Source organism: Mobula birostris, chromosome 10 (genome assembly GCF_030028105.1).
Source record: "Mobula birostris isolate sMobBir1 chromosome 10, sMobBir1.hap1, whole genome shotgun sequence".
Taxonomy (NCBI): Eukaryota; Metazoa; Chordata; class Chondrichthyes; order Myliobatiformes; family Myliobatidae; genus Mobula; species Mobula birostris.
The window spans coordinates 82,692,509-82,704,560 of NC_092379.1; positions in this window are offsets into that span (position 1 = coordinate 82,692,509).

The window sequence follows — 12,052 nt, forward strand, 5'->3', positions numbered from 1 at the left end:
GCTCAGTGTCCTTGAGCTTAGCATCATACCATCGGCCCAAACTCTTCACTGGCATTTCTGAAACAGTTGGGACAGGTGTTCCGTCAATATGAAATCTTTTATCTGTGACTTGACCTTTGACAATGGAGATGCTTCTGCACTTGCTGGGCTTGATCTTCATCCTCGCCCATGTGATGTTTTGATGAAGCTTTTCCAGAAGTCTCTTGGTGAAGGGGACAGTTGTCGTCAGTATTGTTACATCGTCCATATAGGCTCATATCGGTGGTAACCATTGACCAAACTGTAGCCCTTTTCCTCCCGCCACCCATTTTGAGGCTCTGATAATGAGCTCCATTGCCATCGCGAAGGCCAATGGGGAGATGGTGCACCCCGCCATGATGCCTACTTCCAGTGGTTATCACACTGTGGTGAAGTCTGATGTTGTAAGACAAACTTGCAGATTCTGGAAGTAGTGTTTTACCAGATTTGTTTTTGTTGCAGGCACCTGAAAGAATTTAAAAGTAGTCCGCCGTAGGGAATGAGGAACTGATCCATAGGCATTGGCCAGGTCGAGAAACAAGGCAAGCAGATCCTTTCTTTCTTTCACAGCCATCTGGATTTGATGCCATATGACGCTGGTATGTTCAAGGCATCCTGAGAAGCCCGCCATGCCAGCCTTTTGGATTGACGTATCAATGAAATGGTGTTGTTTCAGATACTTTATAAGTCTTTGCGCCAACACGTTGAAAAGGATCTTGGCCTCTATGTTCAGAAGGTTTATTTGGTGAAATTGCTCGATAGTGGACAAATTATTTTCTATTGGGATCAGAGCTCCCCCTGCTCTTCTCCAGGCTTTGGGGATATCTTGATTTTCCCACGCAACCCTCATGTTTTTCCAAAGGAATTTCAGAACATCCGGGGTGTTCTTGTAGACACAATACGGAACACCATTAGGGCCTGGTGCTGATGCTGATCTTGCATTCTTTACTGCCTCTTTCATCTTGCTCAGCTTGGGAGGCCTGATGTTAAATTGATGTTGTGGGGGTGATATTGGTGAGATGTCAGCTGGGACACGTATCGGTCCATCTTTTCACTTATCAGTGTGGATGATTCTGAGATGTCTTTCAACCTCCTCTTTTGATACTTTCAAGTATCCGCTTTTCTCTTTTGTGAAAATTCCTTTCACTTATTTAAAGGGATCTGTGTATCATTGGAGCTTATTGAGGGTTCGCTTGGCAAAAGTTGCAAAGAAACTCCTCTGCTTTTATGCGACTGATGAAGTTGGTGGCACTTTCCAACAAGCTCTGGCCTTTCTGTAGAAGACAGTAGATCCAATATTCTGAATGACACTGTACATCAGGGTGTCAACAAGCTGCTCTGTGCATGCATTGCATTACAAATTATACCAAGTTGTATCTGCACTAATCAAATGGAATCTGAAATGGAATCAAATGGAATAGTTCTGTATCAGATAGTATTAGTAAATGTGCAGACAGAACAGGGAAGAGGCAGGGATGAATGATGAAGCAGTGTCATCAAACATTCTATTCATTTTTAATCCCCAATGTGTTAAATGAAGTTCAGAAACTAATGTGCTCTGCCACGTTGCCATGCACCTTCATCTTTCAAGGGGACTTTGGAGTACAGTTATGACTTAAAACAAAACAAGTTGAGATCTAAATGAAAGAACAAAAATCGCAGGATACAAATTGGATGTGCTCACTTCCTCTAAATTTGCTTTCTTCTCATGCGGGTCTGCAATGTGTAGGAAAATTGGCAGCATACAATTCATCTCTTCTCTTTTCCCTGTTTGCTATCCTCAGAGATCCATATTTTATCCTATGGTTTAATGATGAGTTTTTTTTATCTGTAGCTGTATTAGATATTCCAAAATTATATATTTTTAAGCATCAATACTATTTCATCTTACCTTATTCATAAAATTTACCAGACTACCAGCGTTAATTAAATTTAACCCAAACATTGACTTCTGTAAAAGAAATCTTGATGTGAATCCAAGAGTATTATTTTGTATAGTACATATATTGTGAAACAGTGGCTCAGCATTTTTTGTCAATACTGAAATAGCCATTGCTTCAGATTACTGGATGTCCAGATTCCAGATGAGCTCAATGTCTTCTATGATTGCTTTGACTGTCAAAACAAGTAGGAAATAACACAAATTCCCATAGTCCCTGATGACCCTGTGATTCCACTCTCTGAGGTCAATATGAGAGCATTGTTCAGGAGGGTGAACCCACAAGATACATCCGGCCCAGATGGATTACCTGACTGAGTATTAAAGACCTGTGCAGATCAACTGACTGGAGTGTTCACTGAGATCTTTACCCTCTTGCTTCAACAGTCTGAGGCTTCCAACTTCTTCAAGCAGGCTTAGGTAATACTAATGCTGAAGAAGAACATGGTAACCTGCCTCAATAGCTATCATCCAGTAGCACTTACATCCACAGTGATGAAGTATTTTGAGAAGTTGGTGATGAAATATATCAACTCCTGCCTGAGAAGCAAGTTGGATCCATTCCAGTTTGCTTTCTGGCACAACAGGTCCACAGCAGACAATTCTAGTGCTGTTTAGCATTGTAGCTTTCTGAAAATTTATATAGACATTGCTGTGTAGCCCTTTTGTTTAATACTATTGTTTCGTGCCTTTAGGAAGACGCCAGTTGTAGATATTGCTATCGGGATACTGTACACCTCATTCATGTTCCAAAATCTTTCAATTTCCTCCTTTAATTAATCATATTTGTGGTGTATTTCATTTATTGATTTCTGTAAGTATAGCTGTTTGGAATAGCTATGTCTACTAAATAAGTTGTTCTTGCTTGTTTATACTGTATTATTATATCCGGACAGATATTATGGATTGTCCTATCTGTAATAACTGATTGGTCATAATATAATTTGTGTTATTCTGACTCTAAAACTGGATCAGGCTTGTATTTATAGTAAAGTGTGATTTCATTTATGAGTTTGTATTTTAAAGCAAGATTTTGATGAATGATGTTTGCTACTTGATTGTGCTTGTGTGAGCAATCAGATTGAATTAAACTGCTACAGCATCCTGTAATGTCTTGGATTGTTTCTGTTTCTTTGTGGGATTTTCTACATTTATCATCTTGAATTTGTTGATCTTTTATTATATATTTTTGATATGTTTTTGTATTAACCACCTGGTCATCTATTGCCACAAGGAGACCTTCTGTTTCTGGGAAGAGGTCTGCAACTCGGAGGGAGGTGTTCAACTCCTCCTTGTCAATATCTACAGTCCCTCTTGGAAGTTTTCATGTTTATTGTTTTACAACATTGAATTACAATGGATTTAAACTGGATTATTTTGATACTGATCAACAGAAAAGGACTCTTTCCGTCAAAGTAAAAACAGGTCCCAACAAAATGTTCCAAATTAATTATAAATATAAAACACAAAATAGATAATTGCATAAGTATTCATCCCCTTTAATGTGACATGCCAAATCATCACTAGTGCAGCCAATTGGTTTTAGATGTCACATAATTTGTTAAATGGAGATCACCATGTGAAGTCAAGGTGCTTCAATTGATTGTAGTAAAAATACACCTGTACCTAGAAGGCCCAACTGCTTGTGACTCAGTATCCTGGCAAAAACTACTCCATGAAGACAAAGGAATACTCCAAGCAACTCTGTAAAAAGGTTATTGAAAAGCACAAGTCAAAAGATGGATATAAGGATATTTCCAAGTCACCGAATATCCGTTGGAGTACAGTTAAATCAATCAAGAAATGGAAAGAATATGGCACATCTGTAAATCTGTAAATCTAGAGCAGGCCATCCTCAAAAACTGAGTGACCATGCAAGAAGGGGACTAATGAGGTAGGCCACCAAGGGACCTACGACAACTCTGGAGGAGTTAGAAGCTTCAGCGGCTGAGATGGGAGAGACTGCGCATGCAACAACTGTTGCCCAAGTGCTTCATCAGACGCAGGTTTTTGGGAGAGTGGCACAGCGAATGCCACAGTTCAAAAAGACTCACATGAAATCTCAACTAGTGTTTACCCAAAGGCATGTGGGATACTCTGAAGTAAACTGGAAGAAGGTTCTATTGTCTGATGAAACAAAAACTGAGCTTTTTGGCCATCAGACTAATGGCTATATTTGGCCAAACACCACATATCATAAAAAACACACCATCCCTACAGTGAAGCATGCTGGTGGCAGCACCATGCTATGGGGTTGCTTCACTGCAGCAGGTTCTAGGAAACATGGGAATGTAGTCGGCAAAATGAATGCTGCAAAATGCAGGGAAATCCTGGAGGAAAACCTGATACAGTCTGCAAGAGAACTGCGACTTGGAAGAACGTTTGTTTTCCAGCAAGCCAATGACCCAAAACATAAAATCAAAACTGCACAGGAGTGGTTTAAAAACAACCATGTTAATGTCCTGGAGTGGCCAAGTCAGAGCCCAGACTTCAATCCAATTGAGAATTTTTCACTGTACTTGAAAAAGGCTGTTCATTCATGATCTCCACGCAATCTGACAGAGAATGAGCAGTTTTGTGAAGAAGAATTGGGAAAAAAATTGCAGTGTCCAAATGTACAACTCTGATAGAGACCTATCCACACAGACTCAAGGCTGTAATGCTGCCAAAGGTGCATCTACTAAATATTGACTTGAAAACATAATCAATTATTTTGTGGTTTATATTTGTAATTTAGATCACTTTGTAGAGATTTGCTTTCATTTTGATATGAAAAATTCTTTTTTCTGTTGATCAGTTGAAAAAAAAGTAAAATTAAATCCTCTGTGATTCAATGTTGTAAAACAATAGAACTTGAAAGCTTCCGGGGGTGGGTAGCGGGGGGAATGTGAACACTTGAATACTTTTGATGGGCACTTTAATCTGCTCAGATCAAATGGATGTCTTTCATGAAAGGCAATATTTTTCGTAGGTAAACTTTTTCTTCTCTAGTGACCTTTTCTTTGTTTTTCTGTGTTGTACATTCATTTATGTTTAGTGGGGCATACAGCTTATCAGAATTTCATATGCTCACATTGAGTGCTGAATCCCATTTTTGTAGATGAAAATATATCCTTAGAAATTTTATCTGACAGTTGTGTAGGTTTTTTATGTCTGTTATTCCTCTTCCAACTTCTGTCCTAAGTAGTGTTAATCTAAGTGTGTTCATATGTATGATGTTTTCTAAAATTTGTCATTTTATTTCTTATTTTTCTTTGTAAAATTTTCAAATCGGTTTTAGACAAAGATATTATGCCAAAAGAATATGTTAATGTGGGTGTAATGAAAGTGTTTAATGCCTTTGTTATATATTTACTGTTGAGCTCTGTTTGACAAATTTTCTTAAACTTTGAAGTAATTCTGTTGGAAGTTTTCACTTTATTGCTCTATGATCTATTTTCTATGTTTGTTGATATCCAAAATGCTTATATGTGTCATATTCATCCATCAGTTGCATTGTATCCTGCTGCTCTTTTTTTATATTCTACTAGTTCTATTGCACTTTTCTTTATGTTTACTGTTCTGCATTTATCCAGAGCAAAGGTTATGCTTATATCTTTTTTTTAACTAGTTCTACTGTTTGAATTAATTGCTTTAGTCTTTTTTTCTGATGAAGGAGCGCATAATTTCAAATCGTCCAAGAATAGAAGGTATGCTAAGATATAATTCATTTGGTTGTTTCTGATTTTATACCCTATTTTCATCCAATTCAGTAAATTAGGGAGCAGGTTTAAAGCTAGCCAGAACCGTAGTGGGCTTAAAGAGCCGCCCTGAAAATACCTCTGTTTATTTTGATAATGGTGGTTGTTCTTTTTTGGTTGTTAGTAGGTAGGGTGCTTATAGTACGGCAATGCTTCATCAGGTGTTGAAGGAAATTCACAAGAATTGGGTGTAGTTTATGTATATTTAGAATGCCTATTAATCATGACTGTGTGACAGAATCAAATGTTTTTTGGTAGTTAATACAACAACATGAAAGATTTTTGCTTTTCCTCTGGGCTTGATTTGGAATTACAGAATCTATTATCAGTAGTTCTTTATATCCCTTCATACTCTTTCAGGATCTATTTTGCTCTGCAGTGAGTAAATAGCAAATTGTGATTAGTTGCAAGATGTATGATCTTACAATTTTATACATAGTTTGTAAACAAGTAAGAGGATGATATTTTGGTGGGTCATTTGTTATTTCTACTTTGGGTAAGAGATATGTTTTATCTTCTGTCAAAAATTCAGGCACTTTTCAGGAGTTTTAAGAAATTAATTTTATTAGTATCATTATTATTGTTTATTTTTTCTTTCATTTTGTAACTTGCAGTTTGTTGTCTTTTGTTTACTGGTTGAATACCCAAGTTGACTCTATTATGGTTATTATTGTATTATGGACCTATTGAGTATGCCCGCAAGAAAATGAATCTCGGTGTTGTATATGGTGCCATACATGCACTTCGATAATAAATTTACTTTGAGTTCAGAACTTTGAATGTTTTGTACTTTTTCTATGCAAATCGCTCTTGAAAAAAACGGTTTGGGGATATCTTGTTTGCTTGCAGGGAAGTCCTGTATAATGACAAACATAACAAGTTCATCCAGAAAAGTACTAAACATAAATTTATTGATGGCTTCTGTCTTAAATAGCTTTCAATAATACTGAATATTTCAGAGCATCTTGACATCTATTTATTTATTTATTGAGATACAGCATGGAATAAGCCCTTCTGGTCCTTCAACCTGTGCCATCCAGCAATCCCTCAATTTATTTCTAGCTTAATGTTGGGACAATTCACAATGACTAATTAGCCTAACAACCGGTGCTTCTTTAGACTGTGGACAGAAACCGGAGCACCTGGAGGAAACCCATGCGGTCACGGGGAGAACGTACGAACTCCTTACAGGCAGTGGCGGGAATTTAAAAGCATTCAACAATAAATAAATCTTAAAAGATAGATCTTTAAAATTTTTGAAAACACATTTAAAATACAAATGAAAAGCATGCATTTATAAATATTTTAACTCAAAAATGACAAAATAACCTAAATAAAACACAAATCTTGTTCTTCACACAATTTTTTTTGTTATGTATACCGTTGAATGCTATTTATCTGATGCCTTCTGCCTGTGATTCTGCTGCAAGTTTGTTTTTCATTCCAGCTGTTCACACATATAATTCTGCATATGAAAATAAACTTGACTTTTACTTTGAATTTGACTGTTTTGAAATGAACGAAGAAGTAGCTACTATTTAAGATGACACTTAAAATAGTAACTCACTTAAGAGTTGAAATAGTGCTTGTATAGCTTGGGTAAAGACATAAGTGAGGGTACAATTCTATCACCCATGTTTTTCTTGTCCAAATATGTGCACTGTTCAAGAATGCATCTCTTCACTGTTAATTCAAACTCCTACAGAAGGAGCTAAGGACAACATTTGTGGCAGAGGAAACTTTTTTTTCACAAAGCCAAAATGTTAACAGCGGATGCTAGAGATCTGGAATAAATAAAAGCTGAGTTGCTCAGCAGATCATACAGCATGTGGTAGAGAGATGAACAGAGTTAGCAGTTCACATCAGTGACCTTTAACCAGCATAAAGAAACAATAGAAAGCTGGGAGATATTCAGTTCTTCAATGTGTATGGATTAGATTTTGTAAAACTAAAGTGACAGTTATCAGGCCAAATGATAGTTTAACTCTTTCTGAACGTTAGCATGTGGGGTCTATAGCTCTGTAGAGTAAATAACAAGTAATCTTTAAAATGTGAATTTCGACCAGTCAATAGACAATGAGAATGTCTGTTGATAGCTGGATTCTTTCTTCCAGCTTTATGTTTATATGGATAAACCTTAAAGTACTTCTGAAAGGCCAAGCAATGTAAACTCTGTATGAGTTAGTTGGCTATTTGGTTAACTTGTCATAATTGGGTGCACAGCCTAATTGAGCCAACATGACTTGTTATCGTTCTGTGACTCTCGATAAGAAATGAAAATAAAATCTAACACTCCCTGATTTTGAGAAAGGACTTGGCTCCAAGCAGGTGTAGATGCATGAACTGCTTCTTGTTTTAACAGTCAGAACCTTCAATTTACTGGAGAGAGCCTAAGCAAGTCATGCTAATAAGTAGAGATATGGAAGGTGCAGTGAAATCATAAGTGCTAGGCAATGAGGAAGTGTAGGTCCTTCTAGATTTATGAAGACTAGTTCTTAGAGAACATCTGTGGATGTTGGGCTATCCCAGTTTGGTGGATTCTGGGATTTGATTTCATGCGAGCATGAGGCACTAGAGCCTGGTGTTTGGGATTCCATCATCTGCTAATTCCAGGGTTGATACCAAAGATCAAAGCCAAAAGGTTGATTGAGAGTTCAGAAGTTGAAGCCCAATGGTTAATGGAGTCTGTCCTGGGATTGGAAGTTGGTCTGTGTGTGTGAGTGTGTAGGGGGAAGAAATGGGCTTGTTTTGCTGTTGCTTTGTTGTTTGTTGTGTTCTGTGAAGCATTGTGAGCATACTATGTTGGCGCTGGACTGTGTGACAACACTTGTAGGCTGCTCCAAGCATATTGTTAGGTTGTGCTGGTTGTTAATATAAACTATGTATTTCATTGTATGTTTCAAGCACATGTGATAAACTAATAAATCTGAATCCAAATCTGTGTAACCCTCAGCTGCGTAAGTCTAGGGAAGTCAGTCTCTGGCCCCACCAAACTTATGAGATTGGGGTGCGAAACCTTCTGTTTGTGTGGATGCTGTGTGATGTGTTTCCCCGTTACAAATCAATACCATGAAATAACAGACAGTACATCATAAGCAATTAAATGATTTAGCTTTATAATTCTTAAATTGACTTAAGGGTTAGTAAAGCAAAACAAAACCAAAGGGCCCATTTTAATGAAACAGCCTAATATGCACAAGTTGGAGCTCAGGGATTCCCTTCCGTTGGTCCTCCATCAGTTTCTCCCAGGTTTCGTCGACTCCCAGCCCCACTCCAAGTCCACTCCTTTCTGGTGTCTGCAACCTCTCCCTTATGGCACCTGCTCTCCCCATCTTCCGCAGATCAAAAGATCCAGATCACCTTGATCTCAGGCACACAACAAGATGAAACACTCCCTTCATTGGATGGCTCACATTATCTCAAAGCCCCCGTTATCTCAAGCCATAACCCAAACACTGCTGCTACAGAAGAACCATTACATTAGCAGTGAAACCTTTTCCAGGCTGTTACACTCTCTCCCCACCAAATTTAGTCATGTCCTCATGACATTGAGATAATTTGCCAACCCTTCATGCAAAGCACAAAGTCCAACCCAGGTGTAAAAGGCAGTGGCATAGCTCCCCAAAGTGGTAGGGGCCACACTCTGCTCCCACGATGCAACATAGGCCAGCCTATCCGATGGTCTCCCGATTCTTTGGGACCTCTGTACCCTCTCATCTACTTCTTCAGGTTCTGACACTACTGGGGATACTTCTCTTCTACCTGGTGAGGCCTCCCCCGGTCTATCACTCATGCCCTCCAGCAACCTGGACCCCTCTGTCCCTCGGCTGAGACTCGCTTCATCCCTTGCAGGGTCTCGCTGAAACCCAGGCTGTCCGCAGATAGCTCCCCCCCACCCCCGATTTCACCTGACTCAACGTGAGAGGGGTTAGGAATCTCTTCCTCAATCAGTGGGGAGTTAGCAGAAGACTGCACATACCACACCCCCATTTCCTTTTCCTCTGAATCAGTATCCCATTTCCAGGTTGGGCTCTGAGTCAACCCGTTCCTCTTGTCCCCGAGGCAGAAGGAGGATCTGATGGAGAATCTTGACAGGCCCATTCCCATCCTCTGGTTTCACCTGGAAAGCTGGTACGTTTGGCATCTGACACTCCACTACATCGGGCATAGCCGCCCAGTGGTCAGCCAATTTATGCTTCGCAAGTAGCCCCAAATTCCTTATGTGGACTCGTTCTCTCAGCATGTGTTGGCAGAACCTAACCTTTTGATCATACCTCCTCTCATTTCCTTGGTTCTTCTTGGCAGCCACGACCTCAGCTAATTCATCAGCCGTTTTCATCTCCTTTCGCATATCAGACACATGGTTCAGACAAATCTTCGGTGGTAGGTCTTTCTTGCCAGTCCCAAAAACAAAGGTTGATGGACAACCTCGCCTCCTGCCCAAACATCAGATAATCAGCATGCTCAGTAATTCCTGTGTGAGTCTACTCTCTAAATCCTGTCCCTCATCACTATATATCCAGCTGGGGAGGCCGTAATAAATGAAATTCTTCTCCTGTAACACTTTGGCCACCATGGACGCCCTCTGGCCCTTGCTAGGAAAAGCCTAAGCATATCTGGTGTAGTGGTCCATGATGACTAAGACATTCAACATGTTGCTGGTATTTGGCTCTATTGACAGGAAATCTATACCCACCAGTTCAAGGGGGCCCGCAATCTGCAAGTGGGACAATGGAACTGGCCTCGTAGGCAGCGTCTTGCTCCGTATGCATTGAAAGCACGACTTGCAGTAGTCTTTGACCTCTGGCTTCATTCGGGGCCAGTAAAACTGAATGTCCAGAATCATCATGAAGTGACTTCCACACAATCCTCCGATACTGCTCAGGCAGAACCAGCTGGGAATGCTGAGGTTCCAGAGGTGATATGACCTGTTATAGGATCTGGTTCCTCAGCTCCAATCCAGGCCATTCTCTCAGTAATTGAGGCACTGCGGTTTGTTTTGTCTTCTCCACTTGGGCCATGTCTCCCTTTTCAACCGCTAACCAGATAGTACCGATACCTGGGTCATCTCGCTTAGCAGCTGTCACTTCCCCAGGACTCAATTCCGGTAACTGGTTTGTCTTCAGAGCAGTCAGGTTACAGTAAACATGTGGAATGGCGTCATCAGAAGCTCCCAATTGATCTACCACTTGATCCTGCACTTGCCTTTCCTCTGCCTTCACTGTGATGGCAAACGAGCACATGGATTTCCCTCCCGGGACTGGAACCCTCTCCCACTCTTCGTCCCTGTCCTGCCCTTCAGGCGCATATTGGGACAAAGCATCAGCATCAATGTTCCTACTTCCCCTCTGGTACTTCAAGCTGAAATCATAGGCAGAAAATGTCGCTAACCACCAATGGCCTGTGGCATCCAATTTTGCCAAAGTCAGGATATAAGTTAGGGGGATTGTTGTCCGTCCTCACCTCAAACTTGGCACCATAGAGGTTGTCACTCAACTTATCCACCACAGCCCATTTCAACACCAGAAACTCCAACTTGTCCGTGGGATAGTATTTTTCAGAGGGTGATGGACTCTGGCTGACAAACACAACAGGACTTAACCTGGTGCCATGATCTTGATACAGGACACCCCCTCTGCTGGCATCTGGGGGCTCACTGTCTGAGGGGTTTCCCGTCATTCACACTCCCGCCTGAAGTGTCTCTCTTCACCACAGTTATTATAGACAATATCGGCCACTCCCCTTCTCACGTGACACTGACAGCTAGCAGCCCTCCGCATAGTCCATCCCAGTAGAGGATCTGTCTCCCTACCAGCTCCAACATATAGTGTGGGGGGGGGAGGGCCACACCCACTGAGAGCAACCGGGACATCTCAGTTCTCAACTTTGCCACAATCTCCTCTACCACCCCCCGGGCAGGCTATCCATGGTCATTTCACCGCAAGGGACCACTTTTGTGGAGTGTGCCTTGCTGACGGAGGCCTCCCGTGCCTCCGAGGCATTCTCCTCTCGTACTTCTCCAATCAGCTCAACAAACGGGTGGGGAGGGGGTTGCGCATCTTATGAGACAGTTGAAGACCCCAAATGATCAGGTTCTGGGACTCATTGCCTTTCGCTATTTGGTCCATCCTTAACTGAGCCACCTCAGCCGTCTGAATGGCCCATCTGCGCCACAAGCAATTCAGCTGCCTCTCTCGCTGAAAGGTGTAGGCAGAAAGCTTCTCCCCTTTCTCCTGACGCATGTTCTGAAACCCCAGACAAGCCAACGCAATTGTAGCCCTCAGGTTCTGTTAGCCGTGTAAGTCGAGGGAAGACAACCTCTGGCCCCACCAAAGGTATGAGATAGAGGAGTGAA